Source organism: Pan troglodytes, chromosome 4, assembly GCF_028858775.2.
Source record: "Pan troglodytes isolate AG18354 chromosome 4, NHGRI_mPanTro3-v2.0_pri, whole genome shotgun sequence".
Lineage (NCBI taxonomy): Eukaryota > Metazoa > Chordata > Mammalia > Primates > Hominidae > Pan > Pan troglodytes.
Genome location: NC_072402.2, coordinates 19,015,579 through 19,042,330, shown reverse-complemented (window position 1 = coordinate 19,042,330; position 26,752 = coordinate 19,015,579). Strand labels below are relative to the sequence as shown.

At 36.1% G+C, this 26,752-nt stretch overlaps 1 long non-coding RNA gene and 1 pseudogene across 1 annotated transcript in view; both read right to left on the bottom strand.

The window, feature by feature from the left end:
- Positions 1-26,752, bottom strand: part of LOC134810063 (uncharacterized) — a 595,943-nt gene that overhangs the window by 548,481 nt on the left and 20,710 nt on the right. The window lies entirely within an intron of this gene.
- On the bottom strand, positions 16,629-17,266 carry LOC134810009 (large ribosomal subunit protein eL42-like; annotated as a pseudogene).

The window sequence follows — 26,752 nt, the reverse complement described above, 5'->3', positions numbered from 1 at the left end:
TTAATCATATGATAAATTTCTTATTATTGTCTATTGTAATAGATCTGACTTTTATTCCTGAGTCTGCCTTACAATTCTGAACTGGACTTAAGCCTCTACAGACTCATGGCCCAACTTCATCCTTGGACCCTTGTTCTCTGTTCTCCTGGATTGGGGCCTCCACCACTTCTGACTTCCACTCCATATTGCTGCAGCATTTTCATAAGGAATTTCCTAAGAGCACATGTTATGTTCTGAATCTTAAAACGTCTATAATCTCTCAGCATTAACTAATATTTTGACTGGCTGAAGTACAGGATGAAAGTAACATTGAAAGCATTCTATTCTATAAGCTTCTCCAAACAAATCTCAGATAAAATTGATTCTTTCAGTAGGCAGATGGATAATTTATTTTCTATCCTTCTACAGTAAATCTTTTTATCTTCTATCTACAAGGTAATAAATTTCCAATTCATGTGCCTCAAGCTGTTGTTGTTTGCCATTTATCTTTCCCTGAATTTGAAGACATATGCATCCTGTTAAGTCTATAAAACTTTCTTCTTTTATTGTTATTGAATGTTTCTCTCCCCACTGCCACTGCTTTATCTGTTTACAACTCCTACCATGACACCTCATAGATAGATTATCTCTGTTGCTCTTTCAGCTTTCTATTGCTGCGTATCAAACCAATCCCAAGTTCACATATTACTGAAGTTGTGAAGAAACAGGAGTTCTCACACAAAGTTGATGAGAATTTTAATTGGCACAGTATTTTTGGAAGGCAATTTGGCAATTTAATATGACAAACCCCTTGATTACTATTTTACATATTTATTTTACAAATATATTTTCACAAGTGCTAAAACACATATAAGTATATGCATGTTAATTATAGAAAAATCTGGAATACTAAAATTCTTAAAAAGATGTATAATTCAATAAAATAAAAACACATTTAACCAATAACATAACTTATGGACATTTCAAAATGAGCCTATGACTGATGTAAAAATTAGTAAAAATAATATTACAAACCAAATTAATGTTCTACACTCTTATGTAGAATATACAAGCATGTATGTATATACACATGTATATGCATATATATATATCCCTCTGCAATTTATATGTACAATATAAATTGTAGATATCATCCTGTTAATTTACATGTACATAGAAAAATATATAAAAGTAACTATTAAAAGTTATTTCTTTTAGATATGAGGTTAGATGAGGCTGGAAAAGATGTAAGAAACTTTTTTTATCTTTTTATGACCTGAATTATTTTGTTTTATGGATTATTTTTGCAATTAAAAACACAGTAAAGAATTTTTAAAAGGGAAAGTGATCAATAGAGGAATAGGGGATGAGATAGCATGCTAAATAGGAAGCTATGGAAGCATTGAGAAGGTAGACTCAATCTGCTTTGAAGGAAAGGGTACTTGAATTGGTTGCATTGGCAGAAAGGATTTATTCACACAAAGTAAGAAGGAATGTCCTGATCAGATGTGCATTTTGTGATAATCATTCTAATTGAATGTAGAATATAAGGTTAGATTGAAGTTAGTCATTTCAGTATTCATTTATGGTAATAATTAAAGTCTAAAATAAGTAACACATTACCCAAGATTTATGACACAGTGGGAATAGAAAGGACCAACTGCTTGGATGGATTGCATGTGGAATGGGAAATACAGATAATGGCCTTAGCTTTCTATTATTGCTGTAGCAATTTACCACTAATTCAGTGGCATAAAACAACACCCATTTGTTATCTCACTGGCATCTGGGTAGACTGTAGTAAGTCAGGCATCAGGTAAGTCAGGCATCTGGGTGAACTGTAGCCAAGGAGGATCCTCGGCTAGTCTCACAAGGCCAAAATCAAGGTGATGGAATTTGTCTCTGGAGGTTCTGGGGCTGAATCTGCTTCCAAGCTCACTCAGGTTGTTGGTAAAATTTAGTTCCCTGTAGTTGTAGTAATGAAGTCCCTGTTTCCTTGTTAACTGTCACTTGGGGGTCATGCTTTGCTCCTAGAAGCTGTCGGCATTCCTTCACACACTTTCCACACGCCCTTCCTCTAGCAATAGCAAGTCGAGTCACTCTGTCATTTTGATTATCTACAACTTTTCTCATCTCAACTTTTTTATTATTTCCAGAGAAAGTTTACCACTTTTAAGGACTCATGTGATTGGGTTGGGCCCAAGTAGATAACCCCTGATAGCCTCCTTATTTTACTGCCTATGATTTAATTACATCTATCAAGTCCCATTTGCCATGTTACATGACATATTCAAAGGCTCCAGGCATTAGACTGGGCATCCAGGCATTAGGGTGTGGACATCTTTGGATGTTCATTATTTAGCTTATCACAAATGTAATGTTCCTGGCACACAGTGGATAATTGACAAATGGTGGCAAAGCCAACCACTTTTCACTGTCTCCACTTCTACAACTCACCACTCTAGTCTGAACCATCATCATCTGTTTCTAGACTGATTAAATAATCTCTAAACTGATTTCTGTTTCCACTCTTGCCTTCCTAGATTTTATTCCTCACCTAGCAGGCAAGAGGAGTTTTCTAAAACATAAATACAAGTCTTTGCTTAAAACCACCTTCTAGTGTCCCATTGCAATTAGAGTAAAATCTAGCCTTGTTGTTACAGCTTACATGATGTGACCACTTCTACCTGTCTGACACCTTGTGGCTCTACTCCTGCTGTGACCACTAAGCTTTAGTCACAGGAGATTTCATTTTATACATTACCAGACACATATTTAATTTTAAGATCTTTATCTCCTCTTCCTTTTACCTAGAATGGCCCTTCACCAGAACGTTCTCCATTAAGATTAGTTTCAACATTCCTTTGTCAATGAAGTCTTCCCCACTTTCCTTATCTAATCAAGAACATCCTTGTCTTACTCCTGCCTATGGAGTAATTCTATATCCTTTACCTGGTCTATATTTTCACAGCACTTACCACTATCAAAAATCCTCCTGTCTATATGTTCATTGTAGATGTTACAGTTAGGATATTAGCTTGGAAAGACCAAAGGCCTGATCTGTCTTGATCACAGCTTTCTCATCAGGACCTTAAACAGTGCCCAACACAAACTAGATGCAGAATAAATACCTGTTGTATGAGTGGGTAAATTGATGAATAATTTACTCTTTATGTTCCCCTTCTTCTTTAAAGAAAAATTAAGAAACAGAAGTAACAGTTTTTATATTGGAGTAGACTGGGTGCTTAATCCCTTATGACTGGTGTTCTTAGGAGAAAAGAAGAGACATAATGATAGTAAGAACACTATGCGACAATATAGGTAGAAATTGTAGTGATGTATCTACAAGTCAAAGAAGACCAAGGATTGCCAGCAGCACTGGAAGCTGAGAGAGAGGTATGGAACTGATTTTACACTAGAGTCTTTAGAGACTAACACCCTGTTTATAGCTTAATTTAGTACTTCTAGGATCCAGAACTGTAAGCATAAATTTCTGTTTAAGCCACCCAGTTTATTACAGCCCAGGTGCCAACTTCTTTACAGCAGCCCCAGAAAGTAACACAGAGCTATTTATTGAGATGTATGTTTGCAGGTCTGAAATGATGGTTTCAGTTTTAAATATGTTAACTTTTAAATGCTTGTAAGACACATCTTGAAATACAACAAAGGGTTGACTTGTTAAGGCAGATTCCTAGGAATCATAGACACTATCAAACACTAAATTTTACTAATGATTCACAATGGGTATAAGCAAACCCAGGCACAAATGCAATATTCGTCTTTGAAGGATCCCAGGGCCTGTCAGACACAGGTCCCTAATGCCATTCTCTTTCATGGGCATGCATTGGTATTGGAGTAACAGAAGGGCACTGACAGTATGTCCATGAGATCCATGCTGGTCCAGAGAACATTGCTTGGGTTCAGGGTTTCTCAGTTATTAGTTTTCTAGGGCTGCCATAACAAAGTGCCACAGACTGAAGGCTTAAACAACAGTAATTTATTTTCTCAAGTTTGTGGAGTCTGGAAGTTCAAGGTCAAGGTATTTGAAGGTTTGGCTTCTCCTGAGGCCTCTCTGCTTAGCTTGTAGATGGCTGCCTTCCTGCTGTGTTTTCACATGGCCTTTCTTCTGCATGTGCACAAGCCTGAGGTCTCTTCCTCTTCTTATAAAAACACCAGTCAGCTCCTGGACTTATTGATTTTTTTGAAGGGTTTTTTGTGACTCTATTTCCTTCAGTTCTGCTCTGATCTTAGTTATTTCTTGCCTTCTGCTAGCTTTTGAATGTGTTTGCTCTTGCTTCTCTAGTACTTTTAATTGTGATGTTAGGGTGTCCATTTTAGATCTTTCCTGCTTTCTCTTGTGGGCATTTAGTGCTATAAATTTCCCTCTACACACTGCTTTGAATGTGTCCCAGAGATTCTGGTATGTTGTGTCTTTGTTCTTGTTGGTTTCAAAGAACTTTATTTCTGCCTTCATTTCGTTATGTACCCAGTAGTCATTCAGGAGCAGGTTGTTCAATTCCCATGTAGTTGAGCAGTTTTGAGTGAGTTTCTTAATCCTGAGTTCTAGTTTGATTGCACTGTGGTCTGAGAGACAGTTTGTTATAATTTCTGTTCTTTTACATTTGCTGAGGAGAGCTTTACTTCCAACTATGTGGTCAATTTTGGAATAACTGCGGTGCTGGGAAAACTGGCTAGCCATATGTAGAAAGCTGAAACTGGATCCCTTCCTTACACTTTATACAAAAATTAATTTGAGATGGATTAAAGACTTAAATGTTAGACCTAAAACCATAAAAACCCTAGAAGAAAACCTAAGCATTACCATTCAGGACATAGGCATAGGCAAGGATTTCATGTCTAAAACACCAAAACCAATGGCAACAAAAGGCAAAATTGACAAATGGGATCTAATTAAACTAAAGAGCTTCTGCACAGCAAAAGAAACTACCATCAGAGTGAACAGGCAACCTACAGAATGGGAGAAAATTTTTGCAATCTACTCATCTGACAAAGGGCTAATATCCAGAATCTACAATGAACTCAAACTAATTTACAAGAAAAAAAACAAACAAGGCCATCAACAAGTAGGCGAAGGATATGAACAGACACTTCTCAAAAGAAGACATTTATGCAGCCAAAAGACACACGAAAAAATGCCCATCATCACTGGCCATCAGAGAAATGCAAATCAAAACCACAATGAGATACCATCTCACACCAGTCAGAATGGTGATCATTAAAAAGTCTGGAAACAACAGGTGCTGGAGAGGATGTGGAGAAATAGGAACACTTTTACACTGTTGGTGGGACTGTAAACTAGTTCAACCATTGTGGAAGTCAGTGTGGTGATTCCTCAGGGATCTAGAACTAGAAATACCATTTGACCCAGCCATCCCATTACTGGGTATATACCCAAAGGATTATAAATCATGCTGCTACAAAGACACATGCACACGTATGTTTACTGCGGCACTATTCACAATAGCAAAGACTTGGAACCAACCCAAATGTCCAACAATGATAGACTGGATTAAGAAAATGTGGCACATATACACCATGGAATACTATGCAGCCATAAAAAATGATGAGTTCATGTCCTTTGTAGGGACATGGATGAAGCTGGAAACCATCATTCTCAGCAAACCATCGCAAGGACAAAAAACCAAACACCACATGTTCTCACTCATAGGTGGGAATTGAACAATGAGAACACATGGACACAGGAAGGGGAACATCACACACCGGGGCCTGTTGTGGGGTGGGGGGAGGGGGGAGGGATAGCATTAGGAGACGTACCTAATATTAAATGACGAGTTACTGGGTGCAGCACACCAACATGGCACATGTATACACATGTAACTAACATGGAGAAACTGCACGTTGTGCACATGTACCCTAAAACTTACAGTCTAATTGAAAAAAAAAAAAAAACACCAGTCACATTTGATCAGGGCCTCAACATAGACAACTTCATTTAACCTTAATTCCCTCTTTAAAGGGCTTATCTCCAAACACACTCAGAGTAGGGGTTATGTCTTCAACATATAAATTTTTGGGGGGACACAATTTTCTTTTATAACATTCACTCATGAATGACCAAAGCAAAACAAAATGTTATAAAATAAATTTTGCTTTGGTCATTCATGAGTGAATATACTGCATAAGTAACTTCCATTGACAAATTAGCTATATCTCATAAGTTCTAAGTATTTTTTTTTGTTTTGTTGTTGTTTGTTTGTTTGTTTGTTTGACAGAGTTTCACTCTTGTTGCCCAGGCTGGAGTGCAATGACACTATCTCGGCTCACCACAACCTCCGCCTCCCGGGTTCAAGTGATTCTCCTGTCTCGGCCTCCCAAATAGCTGGGATTACAGGCATGTGCCACCATGCCTGGCTAATTTTGTATTTTTAGTAGAGATGGGGTTTCTCCATGTTGCTCAGGCTGGTCTCGAACTCCCAACCTCAGGTGATCTGCCTGCCTCGGCCTCCCATAGTCCTAGGATTACAGGTGTGAACCACCGCACCCTGCCCAAGTGTTTTAACAATAAGCAATGTTGACGGTGAACATTTCTACAAGAGCAAATAGTCAATATTGTCACTACCTCTTGCACCTAGAGATGAAAGGAGTTACACACCCACTGTGAATTCTTTCCTTCCTTTCTAGAATTTCAAGTGGAATAGTCCAAAAGCATTTGGTAGGAGGATTTGAAGTTCAGGAGAGAGATCCAACTTAAATACACAAATCTAAGAGTCATCACTATGATTGTGGTAGGTGAAGCTATAGGAATAGACAAGCTCATTCATAGAATTCATCTAAAAAGTACATACTACTTACAGTGTCTTGCACATAAGCACTTGATTAGTGTTCACTGAGTGAACTTACAGACAGCTCCACTTAAAACTGCTAAATTATCAACAAATTTGGAGAAACAGTTGATGTAACAGAATATACATTGGAATTCCAATTTTTAGAATTTCAGCTAATCTTGAACAATATTCATTGGAATCTCCACAATCTAATGAGCATGGTAAGGAGCTAACAGACGCCTGCTCAACGGCTTACTAAAGGAGACAAAAACGGACCCCATGATGTGCACTGCACTGCCCAGCCAATATATAAGGTTGGTGCAAAACTAATTGTAGTTTTTGCCATTGAAAGTAATGGTACCTCTGCAAGTACTCTTAAAGTCCCCAAAGCAGCAGAGTTAGGAGAAGAACAAGTCAATGAACGGCATCCACCACTTTCCCTACTGAATCAGGGAAGGGAAAAAGTTTTGAATGAATGGGGGGATGGAGGTGAAGACTTAAATTGTGCAGAAAGAAATTGGAAAGCTACAGAATCTATGTTTCTGTTATCGTTAATAAGACTACATTCAGAAGCTTATGTGTTTATAGTAACAAAATAGCAATTCAGGTTCAACAAAAATATTACAAAGCAATTATGTAAATATTTTTCATCATTACATACATATGTATACACACACCACATCTATACATACATATATGTCTGTATGTATAGGTGTATGTATACACACAAATATGCATTTGTGGAGATATACTATATTAAATACATATTATATATAATATTAATGTATTTATGTACCTGAAAATATACAATATTCATTTAATTATTTTAAGGCCAATCTATCACTTTCTTTTGATTACTATTTTTTAGGCTTTTTTAAAAACAGAATTTATTTTTCAGAATTCAATTTAATTTAAACAATATTTGAATGACTTATGAGCAAAGACATTTTCTATGTTATTATACGCAAAGACAAGCGAAACAAGACTTTTCTTCAAGAATTCAGGAGCTGAAATGAAAGCAACGATACAAACTACTGAAATTTAACAGAAGTGCCATAAATGTATAAAGCAATGTATAAATACCAAAACAAAAAAGCACGTCCAGTAGTTTGGAATTAGCAAGAGTTTAGTGCAGGATCAGGAGAAAATCTATTTGCAAGGACAACAGAAGTAACATTTGGAGAAAAGAATTAGTGCATGAAGGTCTTCAATCAGAAAGTAAGGTTATTTATGCCTGAAAAAAGGTCTCACTGAATGTTAGACCACCAAAATGAAGATGAATAATTTTTTTTAATCAAAAGGGATTTCCAAAAAAATAAACTTTAATTTGTGATAAGTATCATCAAGACAACTTATAAAGGAATTCACTAACTTTGTTAAGGCACAATTTCAAGTATTCACTATACTCTCCCAAGGTTTCAAAACTTTATTGAATTTCAGAAAAATGGAAGGGCAAAGAATGATCTTGATAGTAAAGTAATATTGAAACAAACTCAATTTCTGTAGGTTCAATTACATGAAATTTTCAATATCTAGACATTTTACCTATGCAAGCCAATCTTCTATGGTTCAATCAATAAATAAAATTCCATTTATAAATTATAGTTGTGCTTTCCAAAATATTGCATTTGGGATATATTGTAAGTTCTACATGCAGTTATTCTTGTAAAATGTCTAAGGCAGTAACAGAGCAATTATAATTTGAAACCAAATTCTTGCGATTCTAACATACTGAGGTTAAAGTCATCTAAAATATAATATGGTCATACGCATTTAATGCAGGGTAACATTGACTGGTATTTACTGTATTCTGAAGGATAAAATGTGGGTATAATGAAAAAATTGAAAAAATAATACATCTTAGAGTAATCATAGACTGGTCCAAAATTTTAATAGAAGCAGCTTTCATTCTCCACCATTGCCTCTTATATTTTTAGCTAGCTCATGTAAGAACTGACGACATCTCAATAAAAATATCAGAGGCATGGTATTCAAAGCACATTAGCGTTGTGATGTTGTAATTCCAATTTCTTCGCTGGGTGCACATTAGTCTTGCAGGATCGTGCAGCTGGCAAAGGATGAGATGCTATGAAACAGCTATTTAAATGTGAATTGCTCTTCAAGCTGCCACTGGTAATGGTGAACTCTAAAAGAAATTTTCTCCATTTCAGAAAATTAATAATCTCTGGGGAAAAATATTCTCAAAGAGTCACTTAAGATGCAGGGTACTTTCCTTTAGTTTATAAAAATTACCACATCTTTGAAATCATACCACCCCACAGATGTATCCTTGAGCCTTTATATTTTCATAAACTTTATTAAATTCAATGACTTCAAGATCTATTCAACCATACAACCTTAAAACAAAGAAAGTGATTTGTTTTTTCTTCTTTGATACACCTAAGCCTAGGTATAGAAATATTACTAGACGTAATAACTCTGGAAATTGTAAGCAATTTTATAGTCTCTATCTTTCACAGCCTTAAGAATAGATCGTTGTTAAAAGAGGCCAAATTCAATAACACGTTTTTAAATCTGAAAATATGCATTTAAGAAAACTCAGTGCTGTTTGAACCCATACGATTAATTTACCATGGGAAAGAAAAAAGTAAATATAAAGAGGAAACCCTGAATAATTCATTTATATTAATTCATAAAAGGAGTAGTTGTCCTATCATTGTACTTTCACTGCCTTTTTTAGAAACTGGTTTTGTATTACCATATAATTGATCAAATATTGCTGTTCTTATTTAAAAGAATATATTAAAATTAGCTATGCCTTATTTGAATCAATTTTATGTTAAAAGTAGACAGTAATTTCTTTGAATTTAAAAATACTCCTTAGTGGTCACTTTGAAAGGCTGCCTGATATATTTACCCGTTTTTGTGTTTGAAGAATCCCCCTGCCTTTTACTGCCTGGGCAAAGGACAGAAAATATTTCTCTGTAAGTGCTGAAAATACCAGGTATCTGTTTTCCCAGCTTTCACTTGGGATACAGGCATGTGGCTTTAGATCCTTCAAGCAGATGTAACACACCCAACCACAAGTAAGGAGCTAAAGACGCAAGTGGAAGGCACTCTTTCTCTATTTCCCTATGACACATGTATTCATTCTTTCTCTCTCTCTCTCTCTCTCTCTCTCTCTCCCCCTTCTCTGTCTCCCTCTCTCTCTCCTTCTCTGTCTCCCAGAGAGATCATCAGTCTCCTGGAGCAAAAAAAAAAAAAAAAAAAAAAAAAATCTTTGAATGCATACTCAGGTGCACTGGCATTGAGTTTCTACAGCAGATGAGTTTGCAGGGCAAACTAGCATCCAGTGTTTAGGGAACAGAGCAGCTATTTCCTTCTCAGAATGTTTTTTGGTGTGCTTAGAACATTGGTTTGGAAGTTGTGTAGTTAACCAGTTCTTTCAATTTCTTAGTGACTCAGGAGTTATCCAATAAAATTCCCTTTCTCCTTAGTCAAAGAAGTCTTCTGTTCCACATAGCTATGAAATCTGACTAAACAACATTTTTTTTTCTACACGTTCTTTGCCCATTATAGTCTTCTGCATTTCCTAGTTCACTTTATGTAGTAACTTATTGGTTCTCAGTAGTGGCATGATTTTTGTTGGCTTGTTTAATGGCGGACATTTTTAAATCAAGATCTATAAAGGAACTCAAGATCTAAATATCTAAGATTTTTAAAGAGCTTCTCTGGTTAAAGCTAGAATGGTGGCTTTGAAGATCTGGTCCCTTGGCCACCTCTTGATACACAATAGCATTTCTTAGGAAATATTACTGAAGCCTTGGGTTCAGGGTAGCATCTTAAGAAACCACTGCTAACAGCATCCTTAGTTTCTACCCAGTAAATGCAAATAGACAATCTCTCACCCCGCCTTAGCCAGTTGTGGTCTCCAGACATTGCCAAATGTCCTGTAGGAGGAAAATCACCCCGACTTGGGAACCACTGATTTAAATCATCAATGATGTATGGAAGTCAATTGCTTACAATGACTTATGACCCCATTTCATTTACTCAACAGAATTGTGGAATTCCCACTATATTGAAGACATGGAAAATGAGAATGAAAACTCAGTTCCTACTCTCAAAACTGTACAATCTTGTAAAAATGATAAGAATTTAACAGGTGAAAACCTTATGCAAACTTTTTTTTTCAACAGTTTAAGGTAACAATAACAGACCAGGACACAGGAATAAATAATTAATAGCAAAGTTTTATAAATGAAGAAATAGTTTCTAGAAGGAGGTAATCCCATCAGGTAAGAGAGATCAGGGAGTGTCTGTGGAAAAGGTAGAATTTGAGTTGAGTTCTGAGGAATTTTTCATTTCAGTATAATGAAAAATTGAGATTGTATTTTGGGTAGTACACCAAATTCAAAAAGGAGACAGTGACAAACCAGTGTGACATGTAAGTACAGTGTTAGTGGGGGAATATAGAAACACATAGCTAAAATCTTGGTTTAGGAACAGATTAAAGATAGTACTAGAGTTTTCTATGAGAAAGGAAAGCACGAGCCCTAACCTCCATTTGAGGCTGCGTTTGCCTTGCAAACACCTTGCTTTACTTTGGTCGTAGTTTGGCTGGACAGTTTGCAGCATCAAGCGGGGAATTAAGGCGACTGAGATCCATCCTCAAGCCTCCTCTTGGCACACTGCTTTTGTAGCAGGTGGTAACAAATTTTGAGGGCCAGGCTAAGGAATTTGAATGCAAGACAGCAAATTAATATTTTTGAGTAGAGGAAAGACATAGGCAGGATTTTAAAATTTTGAATCTGGGGCCAGGCGCGGTGGCCGATGCCTGTAATCCCAGCACTTTGGGAGGCCGAGGCAGGCGGATGACGAGATCAGGAGATCGAGACCATCCTGGCTAACACGGTGAAACCCCCGTCTCTACTAAAAATACAAAAAATTAGCCAGGCGTGGTAGCGGGCGCCTGTAGTCCCAGCTACTGGGGAGGCTGAGGCAGGAGAATGGCGTGAACCCGGGAGGTGGAGCTTGCAGTGAGCTGAGATCGCACCACTGCACTCCAGCCTGGGCGACAGAGCGAGACTCCATCTCAAGAAAAAAAAAAAAAAAAGTGGAGGGGATAAAAGAAGAAAGAACGGACATTCAATGTCCATTAAAGAGGTTACAACAATCATCCAGATGGAGACAAAAGGAGTACAACAATCATCCAGATGGAGACAAAAGGAGCCTGAATTAGGAGCATTACAACCAATATGGAGAAAGGATTGAAATGAGACAGAATTAAAACTAAGAGTCAACTGAACAGGTTGATAATCCATAACAGTTGTGAATATAGAGAAAAGGCATTAATGTTGCCACTATGTCTTGAAGGTCAGCACCACTAAAATATTCATATCATTAAGGAAAATGGATCAATAAATTATACGAGTTGGTATTAGGGGAAAAAAAGAATTAAATAATGTATCTATGAAGTTCTGGATGACATATAAGAAAATGCCCACCAGTCACATAAAAACATGAAGCTGAGAAGACAAAGCTAAAGAAATAAATTTGAGTCTTTTTTTTTCCCCCCAAGACACAGTCTTGCTCCGTCACCCAGGCTGGAGTGCAGTGGCAAGATCTTGGCTCACTGCAACCTCTGCCTCCTGGGTTCAAGCAATTCTCCTGCCTCAGCCTCCCACATAGCTGGGATTACAGGCTGCTGCCACTGCACCCGGCTAATTTTTGTATTTTTAGTAGAGACAGGGTTTCACCATGTTGGCCAGGCTGGTCTTGAACTCCTGACCTTGTGATCCTCCCGCCTCGGCTTCCCCTAGTATTACAGGTGTGAGCCACCATGCCCAGCTGGGAATTTTTTTAATGACAAACTCAGTGATTAGATTTTAGTTCTTTAAAGTTTCTATAAAGTAGTATGAACATTTAACATATTGAATTATGAAAACACTAGTCAAAGCAGCACAGTATGTTATAGTTGGATCGTGGAGAAAGTCCGGCAACACATGTCAGTAAAATTGTGTTGCTCAGGAATATTCCAAGTGTCCAGATGAATTATAAAGCAGCTCCACATAATCAAAATAATTTTGTCACACGTTCTAACAGAGTATCCTTAATATTCTGCTCTCTTGAACAACCATCATGACCTCTTTACAGATCTTGGAAGTTATAAACTCTTCCTCATTCCTGTTACCTGACTTTCTTTGCAAATATATAATTGAGTTTGGTTTGAGCTATACATTTTGCCTCATTTACTGTGACTCTTCTTGTTTTCAGATTCATATTTGAACGTCCCTTCAAATGTAATAATCTTTTGAAGTTTATCTACGTGTGTACCTCTGGAAGGTGTTGTGAATACATTTGGGAGAGGGGAATGAGAAGCTTGGCTTGTTCTCTCGTATGTAACAGAAACTGTAAAATTGATTTGTCAAGGACTGAACTGTGGTCTCTGGCCTCTGGCCTAGAGTTTCTCTTACTTCTTGCATGCAGATTTTCAGTAAATGACAAAAGCCACATTACAGATTTTTAATTCCAACCTTTATCCACATAAGCAAAAGTCAAATTCTGTTGCTATACTCCATTGATTGCTAAAATCACACCCCACTTTGACCATTTTTTCCTAAATTTTATAATTGATTATATTAGTATGTTGAAAAATAGGCTATATGCCTTTATCATGAAATTCCTAAGATCTTTCAGTTTCCTAATGATACTGTTGCCCTTGACTTCTAATGGCTTCTTTTACAGAGTTCTCACACTTTATCCCTAGTTTGGACAGATTGCTTTCTAGGACTGCAGCACAGCTGTCACCCTAGCCATTTGTTTTCATTGCCTACTTTAGTTCATCTTTTCTTAGATTTCACATTTTGCTCCTTCAAGAATTTGTAGTCCCTTGTTCCTGGCTAATAGCTGTGATTATTTCCTTTATTTCCTGAGCTTGTAAAATGTGTACTTGTAGAGATTTTGCATTTCTGGAAATACAATATTTTACCCCATTGTTAAATGAAAAGGTTGGCTGGAGAAATAGAAACCTGTGTACATTCGTCCCCCAACCCCTAGAACTTAGAACTTTCTAGAATCCAGCATTGGTAATAGCAAGTGTGGAAGAAAACCGATTCTTGATCCTTCATAGATGATCTTTTTTGATTGTTTCTTAATGGAACCCTCTTTTGTGCTGTGAAGTTTTACCATTTTCAAATTTTACAATTTTGCGTTCTGATATTTTACAAAGAAATGCCTAGGTGGCAGTATTTTTATTTCATTTTGCTATGGTTTTTGGTGCCCTTTCAATATCAAAACCCATGTTTTATTTTAACTCTCAGATTTTATTCCATTTAAACATTCTCCTTCCTTATTCTTAACATTTTTTAATATTTGAAATTACCTATATTAATACTCTAGTCTCACATTTTCCCTCTTTGACTTGTTGGTAAATATTCTAAGAAATAATATTTCTAAATCTTCCTTCCAGGCATTCTTGGTTATTTTTACCTCTGCACAAATTTCTGACATCAGAACTCTAGCTTGCTCTCACTTTGTGTTTTTTCAAAGCTACAATTTTACTTCGTCATCCTGAGTTCTTTGTAGTATACTAAATAGGAGAAGATAAATTTTAGGTTCTATGAATGTCTACTTTATTTGAATAATATTGTTTCTATGTTCATCTTTAGCCTAAACTTCTAAAATTCTAGTCTTTCTCAAAACTCTGGCTATCCTGGCTGATTTCTCACTTATACAAATGAAGAGTTAGGCTGATTCATATTGCTATTGTGTTGGTGTGTTTTCCTACACTGCTTCTCTTCTGAAAGAGAGAATGGAATTAGATCTTTGTGTACAGGAGTGGCTGAGGACAGGATTTATGTTGAGGTGCCACAAGGGTCAAACCAGTAGAGTGTGCTGTCGAGAAGTATCAAGTCAATGAGTGTCAGCCAGAATATTAATGACCCTGTTCTTCTAGAAAGTTGGTTCATTTCTATAAAAGTTCTCAGGCTATAATGGCAGAGATGAACACTTACAGTAGATAATCACTCCCTGCACCTGGGGGAGGTGGTAAGGGACCAGTTGTCACTCATGTTCCCTAGAATATTTAATTACGCATCCTGATTACTTTCCACACCCCAAATCTGCTCCCAATTTCTCTTACTCTGATGCTGGAGTCATTCTATGGTTCTGCCAACAAAAACGTCTCCTACATCTACGGTAGCCTTCTCTGAATATTCTGGCCCGTGGCTGCCTTTTTTTCTGTCAGATGTATCAACATTGTCCCATATTTTTTAATTTTCTATTTTATCTATTTCTATCCACATATTTCATTGTTTGATGGTCCTCTTTCTGTTCATGTTTCCATCGTTCAAGTTTTTACTGTCCAAAACGTCAGTTAAGAACCACTTACTGGGAAAACAGAGAAGATAAACATTATGTTTGTTGAGTTTGACCTCTGAGAGGAAGGCAGTAAAGGTTGTTTTGTTAAATCATGGCAAAAGATAAGCTTCCAAAAGTAACTGGTATTTTGAAAAACCAAGACATGCGCGTGCATGCACACACACACACACACACGTATTACTGGACAGGAAACAAACCTGCTTATTGCTCCTGAGGGAGACACTAGCTCTATCTCCCCAGGCTGTTCTTCATGCAAATATCTTTGAAGAGAATCTGTGAAGATACTGGAACAAAGACACTCATGCCTCTGTAATCGAGACATGCAGTAACAGGAAGGCCCATAGAAAATTGTGTCCCAGCAGTGTTTTGGCCTAAGCACTAATACATTTTTCTGTTGAAATAATCTGGACCCAAGTATCCACCATGACCCCCTCTCTATTGGAAAAAGAGAGCCTGACTTAGAACCAATGCAAACTTAGCAGCCTATTGGGCCTTCTGCTCTAGGCTGAGCCTGTTTTAGTTTTTCACTTCAACAGGACAAAACATCAGGCTCAAATATAAACAACCCAAGAAACAAAGGGGTAGAATAAGGCCACGTGCCCCAAAAAGGTTTATTTACATCACTCTCGTTAGCCTTCCATCATCTTGAGGTTTAAATGTGCCAGCAAACAAGTGTCTTTATCGAATCCTGATGAAATATGGAAAGGATAGATAACTCTTCTAGAAACCAGTACACTTTTTCTTTTTTTTCTTTATTTTTTGCACTGTCCTTAAAGGATGCATCAAATTTGGCTTTGTAACATAATTATCTGGGTTGAAGCCTTTATCCTCTGATTTCTTAACTTCTTAGAAGCAAAAATTATGTCTTAATTATCTATCAGAGGTATGTCCTAAAAGACTGTTTGGAAACAATATGTTAAAATCAGTTAAAGTGAAAAACGCATCTCAAATAAAAGAAAAGATGTCTCTAATAAAAGACAACTTTTAAAACTTGATTGGCAATCAAAATGTACATTCTTTTTCAATATATATCAAAATATTATGATGATATTAAATAACATTTTATTGTGCTTAGTCAGCATTTCATTACATTAAGATAAACACTTATTCATTGAAATTTTATTCTTCACTATTTAAATATAGAAAAGTAAAATTTTATGAGAATTGCAAACATCTCAGAACAGAATATTGATTTTATATCAGTGTGCTTCAAATATGAAAAATATTATCCTTTGGTCAATTATATCATACAATTTGAGAAATGATAAGATCTAATATAGTTTTCTGAATATAAATCATAACATGTGTGATATATTGAAAATGACCGTATATTGTGATATATATTTAAAACAAGTGCATATTCAATGATTAGATTCAGTGTTTTTGCACAGAAGAAATGTATAACATTCGTGGGTATATTATACAAATAAAACTGTAAACCAATATACCATAGAATCACAGAAATTAAAGAGGTGTGTTCTTTTGCTTAATACAGCCACATTGCTTTGAAAATTTAAGAAATAAGCATCAGAGAAGCTGATGATTTGACCACGGTCCTCCTGCATGAACCCAGCAAAATTCAGACACCAACCTAAATCTTTTGACTCCTAATAAATTCTTTCGTCATAATAACAAGAAGTCTCTCTATTTGTTTTAATAAGAATATCACTGTATTTATTTTCCTTCAGGTAATTTTTCTATGGCTTCAACATTTTCTCTTCAAAATTAGAAGAAAAATATCCCAAAGTTTAGAACTGGATCACTTGGCCCTTTCTCTTCCTATCTCCTCCCAGTTCAAAATGCTTGCATCTCTTAATGGCCAGCATCCTCTTGGATCTGCAGTTAGGCTCAACACATTGTCCAGCCTTAGCACAATCTTCTTTGTGGTCTTAGCCTTCTTCCGGAAAATTGGCTTTGTCTGCCCACCATAGCCACTCTGCTTCCGATCATAGTGCCACTTTCCCTAGGCATACAAAGAATCCTTACCCTTCTTATACTGTGTCACTTTGTGAGTCTGATGCTTGCCACACTTCTTACAGAAGGTTCTTCCGGTTTTAGGTACGTTGACCATCTTTGCAGCAGGGCTGTTTTGTCTACATGATGAGAACGAGAAACGGCATCGGAGACCCTTGCCTCCCGCAGCTCTCGCCTAACAGGAAAGGGAAGAAAGAGCTCTCTTTTTCATAACTAATGAATTTAAATAGATTTTGAGCCCATTTTCAAAACTAGAATGGGAAAGGGAAATATTTTAAAAGTTACAAATATGATTAGGTCAAATAATCACTAAGACGGCACATCTATTAATAGAACAGGAATATAGGATGCCATATGCATCTCAAAAATCTCAGGACTTTTAGAAAACACTAGCATTCTCTATGCACCCACTTGCAAAAAAAAATGTTAGCATCATCAACAAGTATCTACTTCTCTTTTGCACAGGTCTTTTTGTTTAAGGAGAGTGTTTCTTTATTGTGATAGAAACAGCTCAAGTAGTGTTCTCCCATATTACAGATTAACAAGATGAGATCCAAAGAGGTGAATGACCTACCAACATGCCCAGAACTAGCAAATGCAATTGCAAGAACAATTCCTGATAACAGGCTAAGTATTAAATCACTAAAATAATAATTAAATCACTTGCTCCATAAAAACATAACTATTCTTGAAACTTTACTTATAAACTTTCAAATTAAAAATAAGTGATAGTCAGATTCCTTTTTATCCCACTATGGATGCATATCCATAATTGTTTAAATTAATTTTACCTTTTGCTATATTCCTTCTCTTATATTTGGACCTTTCTCAGCTTTTCTTCATAATAACCTTGTTCCAATCACAGCACAATAACCTTTACCACTGTTTCAACAACAGAGTCTCATCAACCATTTTCATCTGTTAAAAGGAAGCACTCCTAGCTGACCTCAATATTTACCCTGTCTTTACTGAGTGAAAGCTGGTGACCTCCAGCCTGTGTTGGTTTTGCTCCAAAGAAGCTTGTGTAAACCTGCATTGTACATTAGCACATCCTGGTAGTGTTATAAAAAATACCAGTGCTAGAGCCTAAAGCCAGAAAAGTCAGATCTTTGAAGATATAATTTTAAACCTCCCCACTTGATTTTGATGTGTTATTAAAGCCACTCCGTCTAGGGTACTTTGTTATATCAGCCCTAAGACACCTCCTCTTTCTTACAGCTCTTCACTTTAATATTCTAAACTAAGTATTTTCCACACATGGACCAAGCCCCTACCTTCAAAATTCCATAGACTAGAACAGAAGTTTTAAGGCCAACAATGACATTCTATGAAAAGAAACCCCAACATTTCTTAAGAACAATGAACATATAAACCACTTGTATGTGTTTGACTGCTAAAGAGTAGGTATTCAACAAATAACTATTGAATAAGGGAAAAAATAAATGCAGTAATAAATGAAAAACAAAGTAACATACCAACCGATAAGGGATCCTTAAAGTAAGTGTGTTTAGAACTATGCCTTTAATTGAATAAGGGGCACGAGATATAGGATGGGATGCCAGATCAGGGAACTGTTTTGAGGGAAGAGCTTCATTAGAAAAGTATTTGTTAGATTGAACCGTAAGAAATCAATAATATTTGACTATTATGAACCACAAAGATGGCAGTTTCATGTTACAAACTAATAATTTCTTATGAGTGGCTTATGGGTATTTCACACTGTTCATCAGTTTCATTTATTTGATTTACAGCTAGTTATTAATATTTATACTTATGACATTTTTATGAGAATCAAACTAAGCAATGGAGCTTAAAGCACAGAGATGAAATATTTTACTTAAAATTTTAAAACGTGTAGATGAAAAACAGAGTAATATGTCAGTGATTGAATCAATTTAAGGTTGTTTCTCAGGGGTAAATCTCAGCATATTTTTAATATATGGTAGTGATACAGCCTCAGGACATTTTAGTATCACATTTTTCTGTGACTATGTGAATTTCACAAACCCAGCTGCTACAGTAAACCAATTGTACCTCTGGGCAATTACAAAAAAAGTGGCCCCGCCTGTGGAGGACACAGCTTTAATAAGGTCAAATGGCTTGAAGAGCAGAGTCCAGGATTAATTTCAGCTCCCACTTGCCACCCTGCCCCAGTGCACTTATGCAGTGAACAACCTGCACAACGGTATATGAAGAACATACACCGTTGACTGCTGAACAACATGGGTTTGAACTGCACGGTTCCACTTATATGCAGATTTTCTTCCACCTCTGTCACTACTGAGACAGTAAAACCAACACATCCTCTCCCTCCTCCTCCTCAGCCTACTCAGTGTGAAGACAACCAGGATGAAGACCTTTATGATGATCCACCTCCACTTAATAAGTAGTAAATATACTTTCTTTTCCTTATGATTTTCTTAATCGCAGTTTCTTTTCTCTAGCTTATTATATGAATATAGTATATAATAATATAACATACGAAATATGTGTTAATCAACTATTGATGTTACCAATAAGGCTTACAGTCAACAATAGGCTATTAGTAGTTAAGTTTTTGAGGAGTCAAAAGTTATAAATTTTCAACTGTGCAGGGAGTCGGCAACCCTAACCCTCACGTTGTTCAAAGGTCAACTGTGTATAATTGTCTAAATCAGAAATTATTTCATTTCCTTGCCAGTTGTGACTTTATTGCCATAAGAAATGAGGCAGACATTACAGGATAAGTACGTGTTTAAAAACCAAAGTATCACACTTTACTAGTCAATGATTGCTTATATAAAGGTACACTGAACAGTGTTCAGGTAGCACCACAGGAGATTTAGGTAGTGAAAGTATTTGTAAAAATAGAAATTAGGCCGGGCGCGGTGGCTCACACCTGTAATCCCAGCACTTTGGGAGGCCAAGGCAGGCGGATCACGAGGTCAGCAGATCGAGACCATCTTGACTAACACGGTGAAACCCTGTCTCTACTAAAAATACAAAAAATTAGCTGGATGCGGTGAAGGGCACCTGTAGTCCCAGCTACTGGGGAGGCTGAGGCAGGAGAATGACGTGAACCCAGGAGGCGGAGCTTGCAGTGAGCCGAGATCGCGCCACTGCAGTCCAGCCTGGGTGACAGAGCGAGACTCCGTCTCAAAATAAATAAATAAAAATAAATAAATAAATAAATAAATAAAAATAAAGTATTTGTGTGTGTGCTCCTGTGTGTGATATGCCCAAGTATATCTAGAGCCACTACTTTTTGATATATGCATGCTATGGCTAGGCAAGGACTTTACCTGCACCTTGGAGTCTGCTTCAATTGTGACCCCTTTAAAACCTCTCCAAGGACAAGAGTAATTGGCCATAATGAGATCCAATAATTACTTCATTTGAAGCCAATTAAATGAACAAGTACCTGCACACAATTTAGCTGAAATATTGAAGAGAAATCTGACCACTGATTTTGATAAGAGAAGACTCCCAGGAATTCTGTGAAATACATCTCTTTTTTGAAAGGTGTACGGAGATTTTTGAAGCCACATACTTGAGAGCAATCATAAATGAACACAATATGCCACTCCCATGTTTCTCCAAGACAGGAAAAAATAATTAACTAAGAAAATAAATAGTTAAATAAATATAAACAATTATACAATAAGTATGAAGGAACTTCAGGCATTAAAGAAATAGGAAGGGGAGACTCTGAACTGCCTGGACAACCGCAAAGCAAGTGTTCTTATCCGTAACACTGAATTTTGAAATGGGCACTGTAAGTTTAGAAGTCTTAATGTGCTTTGAAAATTAATTCTTTCATTTTTGTTAAAAGTTATATATTACTGGCCGGGCGTGGTGGCTCACGCCTGTAATCTCAGCACTTTGGGAACCCGAGGTGGGCGGATCACGAAGTCAGGAGATGGAGACCATCCTGGCTAACACGGTGAAACCCTGTCTCTACTAAAAATACAAAAATTAGCCAGGCTTGGTGGCGGGCGCCCGTCGTCCCAGCTACTTGGGAGGCTGAGACAGGAGAATGGCGTGAACCCGGGAGGTGGAGTTTGCAGTGAGCAGAGTTCACGCCACTGCACCCCAGCCTGGGCGACAGAGCGTGACTCTGTCTCTCAAAAAAAAAAAAAGTTATACATTACTCAGAAACTATAAACACTTATCTCTGGATAGTGTTAATTTATTTTCTTAATGATACTTAATAGTCTAATATCTCATTCAGCTAAATGAGTTTAAACTAAACTTTAATAGTTTAAAAGGGGATTATGCTAGTTCAAGTAATACTAATCCAGAGGAAAAGCCACCATTCCAGAAAAACCTCACAATTATTATATTTTATGACTATAATATTGTAATACACATTTACAGCAGATATATTGGTTTCTAGGGAAAAAACACTGCAATCTTAATTTTAAGATCTAACAAAATGCAACTGCTCATCTGCAAGAAAAATGCAATGTGGTCGTATGTTATTCTTGAAGGTATTTCTATATTTAAATCATCTTTTTATTATAAATATCAACATTTCAGGATTCTAAATAGTAAATAGCTTTGCAATCAAAAGATATTTAGGTGAAAACTGATTTCAAATATCTTTGAGTAGGAATGTCTGGTAATTAAGTCCTAAACTTTCTACAAAAAATTACAGTCCACCTACAACAGTTCTGGTACAAAAGTAACTTCTTGAATAATTAGACTGGCTTTGTTCTTTCCTGGAATCATCTATTAGGCAGCTAATTGCCAGTCTAGAAAAATCTTTAGGAAGCGAAGTAGTGACCAGTGGATCTTATCTATAGCATTAGAATGTGATCATGCATGCCTAAGAGGTGATTTGATATTTAAATGTGTATGTATATTTCTATATCAAGGTCACTAAAATGAGGAGGAAACTTAATATGACTACAATATCATATGAGCCAAAACAGATATTTATAAAACTGCATAGAGATGAAATCTGATCTCCATGCTAGTCCCTCTATTGTGCAACTGACGTTGGTATTATTTTCCTTTATCAGAAGAAAACATTTGGTTCTCATGTTGACTATGAAACTTTTAAGATCTAATTTTAATTTTGCTCATTGTGTGCGTGTGTACAGTTCTGGTTGGGTATTTATAAAACACATGTAATTTGTCTAGTCTCTAAAAGAAAAAAAAACTTTTATGTTGTTTTACAGTTATTTTTAATACAATAATTTATGTATGTGTTATCGAGTTCATATACTAACATATACTTAACAAGAGAAAAATCAAGCTCTACAGAATAAGAATTTTAGAATATTCTAATATAAAAATTATAAAAGGTTGATTGAGTAGAAAAACAAATGCTATCTTGCCAATAAATCGAGTTAATTTAAAAATGTTCCTGAGTGATGGTTTTAAGAATCAGTGATATCAAACCATTTTGGAACAGAATATTCCACTTCTGTTGATAGCATTTCAATATAGAAAAAGAAAAAAATGTTTCAAAACCATTTTATGAAGCTTTGATATCAGAGTTTATTTGATGAAGGTCAAAACCCAATGAAACTCCCAAATATAGATTTAAACCTTACAAATAGAGATGAAAAACTTATAGATAAAATATAACCTGAATATGTTGAAAGATATAGTCCATAATCAGAAAGGATATATTCCAGAAATGAAAAAAATAAGTGATATTAGAAAGTCTATCTATATAACTCATTACACCTCTAGATTTAAAATTTTTAAATAGTATTTAGATATATAATAAAAGGCATTTGAAATTTGAAAATACATTCCTATTAAAGATTTTTTTAATACTCTAGGTAGAAATATGTTTTATTTTTATTATAAAGGTGTTTATCTCCAGTCAATGCCTAAGAATATTTACAAAGATGAAACACTACAAGGATTTTTAGCGATGGAATCTCAAAAAAAAAAGAAAAAAAATGAAGAAGGAGGGGAGGGGAAAGAGAAGGGAAGGGAAGAGATCAAGAAATTTAATTATATAAATCCTAAACAAACAGTGCTTTCTGGGGTCACAGGAGAAAACACATAGGGCATCACTAAATCACTTCACCTTGCTTCCTAACAATCCCCACCCACAAGATGGCCCTGAGTAATCAGAGGGTAATTCCATTCCCTGTTTGTGGTTGATTAAGGAACACAGATCTAAGCCTTATGGCAAAGAGTTCATGAAAAGGAGAGTAATTCAAGAAGAAGACTGTCACTGGATCAGGGAGCAGGAGGTTAGCTGAGGAAGGGTTTCATAAACTAAAGACAAAACCACAGGAAGGAACAACTTCTTTATCCTCCCTCTGGATATTACCGTCTGTGCTGTGAAGTCTTGAAATCTTGCAGCCATCTTATTTGGCTGAAGATAAAGTTGGCCCATAGAATTCAGCACTGAAGCATTAAGACAACCCCAAAGCCATCTTCCTCTTGGATGTCTATTTATACGAGAGAAGAAGCCAGCTTTCACTGGGTTTTCTATTCCTTATAATCTAAGCAGGGGTCAGCAAACTTCAGAAAAGTTCCTGTGAGTAAATATTTTAGGCTCTGTGGATCACACAGTCTCTGTTTTTCAGCTCTGCCATTTCATTGCAAAAGGCAATACGTAAACAAAGAGTCACAACTGTGTTCCAGTACATCTTTATTCACAAAACTAGGCAGTTAGGATACACTCCCATGTTTTCTTCTGTAACTTCTGTAGTGTTAAGATTTACATTCAAGTCTCTGATCCATTTTGAGTTAAATTTTGGCATAAGAGACAAGGTGTGGGTATGATCCAGCACCATTTGTTGACAAGACCATTCTTTCTCCACTGAATTGCTTCTGTCTCTGTCAAAAATTCATTGACCATATTGTGTATAAATCTACTTCTGGATCCTCCATTCTTGTACCTTGATTAGTCTTTCAATATTATACTGCTGATTACCATAGATTTTTAAAAATCTTAAAATTAGATAGTATAAAAGCCTTCCAAATTTGCTCCTCTTTTCCAATAGTATTTATTCATTGTCATACAAATTTTAGGATCAGTTCATCAATTCCTACTAAAAAAATTGAGAATTTTGATTGGAATTGTGTTGAATTTATAGATTATTTTGGGGAAAACTGATATCTTAACAGTATTGAGTTTTTTGATCCAGGACCAGGATATAGCTAACAATTTATTTGCATTATATTTATTTCTGTAGGTAGTGTTTTCTAGTTTTGAGTATGCAGGTCTGACACATCTTTTGTTAGATGTGCCACTATGTATATAATATTATTTATGCTATTATAAATGGTATTTTAATTTTCAATTTCTGATTATTTGTTGCTACTATATAGTTTTTTTATATGTCAATCTTGTATTCTATGATCTTGCTAAACTCACTGTTTAGTTCTAGTAGCATGTTTACAAATTTCATAGAATGTTCTACATAGATGATCATATCACCTATGAATAGATTATTTTAATTCTTATTTTACAATCAGGATCCTTGTAATATATTTTTCTTACCCTACACACTGTTTAGGACCTTCCAGTACAGCATTAGATTTTCTGTGTCTCTCTTACTTTTGCACTTCAAAGATATGCACATTCTCCAAAAGAACCCTGTACTTAGAATTTAGAAGCTTTCTGTTGCTGAAACTGACCAGTATTAATGGGGAGTTAATTAATCCAACTAAGTTTACCTGGCTGTAGCTTATTTGAAATTTTGTATGTTATTAAGTGAAAAAAATTGTAGCACAGAAATACTTATTTGTGTGTGTGCATGTATGTAGAGAGAAACTTATCTCTATGTTTTAAAAAACTTGTCTGAGCATATTATGCAAGTATCACTGTGTGCCTTGTGTGTGCTCATGCTGTGTCTAGCTGAGTGCACCAAAATGCACTCTACATTGTGAACTCTATTGACCCGAAGAGAAAGAAGTATTATTAGAGGTGGGGCATAGAGAAAAATCTCATATTTTACAACATAAAATGTAATATATTTTGACCTTTTTATAATGAGGCTTATCAGTCTTGCAATTTAACATACGCATTTAAAAAACAAAAGCCTATGCATGGGCAAGGACTTCATGTCTAAAACACCAAAAGCAATGGCAACAGAAGTCAAAATTGACAAATGGGATCTAATTAAACTAAAGAGCTTCTGCACAGCAAAAGAAACTACCATCAGAGTGAACAGGCAACCTACACAATGGGAGGAAATTTTCACAACCTACTCATCTGACAAAGGGCTAATATCCAGAATCTACACTGAACTCAAACAAATTTACAAGAAAAAAACAAACAACCCCATCAAAAAGTGAGCAAAGGGCATGAACAGACACTTCTCAAAAGAAGACATTTATGAAGCCAAAAAACACATGAAAAAATGCTCACCATCACCGGCTATCAGAGAAATGCAAATCAAAACCACAATGAGATACCATCTCATACCAGTTAGAATGGCAATCATTAAAAAGTCAGGAAACAACAGGTGCTGGAGAGGATGTGGAGAAATAGGAACACTTTTACACTGTTGGTGGGACTGTAAACTAGTTCAACCATTGTGGAAGTCAGTGTGGCGATTCCTCAGGGATCTAGAACTAGAAATACCATTTGACCCAGCCATCCCATTACTGGGTATGTACCCAAAGGACTAGAAATCATGCTGCTATAAAGACACATGCACACGTATGTTTATTGTGGCACTATTCACAATAGCAAAGACTTGGAACCAACCCAAATGTCCAACAATGACAGACTGGATTAAGAAAATGTGGCACATATACACCATGGAATACTATGCAGCCATAAAAAATGATGAGTTCATGTCCTTTGTAGGGACATGGATGAAACTGGAAATCATCATTCTCAGTAAACTATTGCAAGAACAAAAAACCAAATACCGCATATTCTCACTCATAGGTGGGAATTGAACAATGAGAACACATGGACACAGGAAGGGGAACATCATACTCTGGGGACTGTTGTGGGGTGGGGGGAGGGGGGAGGGATAGCTCTAGGAGATATACCTAATGCTAAATGATGAGTTAATGGGTACAGCACACCAGCATGGCACATGTATACATATGTTACTAACCTGCACATTGTGCACATGTACCCTAAAACTTAAAGTATAATAATAATAATTTTTTTTTTAAAAAAGAAGACATACAAGCAGCTAACATACGAAAAAAGGCTCCACATCACTAATCAACAGAGAAATGCAAATCAAAACCACAGTGAGATACAATCTCACACCAGTAAGAATGGCTATTATTTCTAAAAAATCAAAAAATAACAGATGCTGGTAAAGCTATGGAGAAAAGGGAATATATGCGCTGATGGTGGGAATGTAAATTAGTTCAGCCACTGTGGAAAGCAGTTTGGAGATTTCTCAATGAGCTTAAAACAAAACTGCTATCAGACTTACCATTCCCATTACTGGGTATATGTCCAAAAGGAAAAAATCCTTCTACCAAAAAGACATATGCATTCATCTATTCATTGCAGCATTATTCACAATAACAAAGACATGCAATCAACCCAGGTGTCCATCAACATTGGATTGGATAAAGAAGGTGTTGTACATCTACACCGTGGAATACTATGCACCATAAGAAAGAATGAAATCATGTTCTTTGCAGCAACATGGTGGCAGGTGAAGGCCATTATCCTAAGCAAATTAAAGCAGAAACAGAAAACCAAATACTGCATGTTC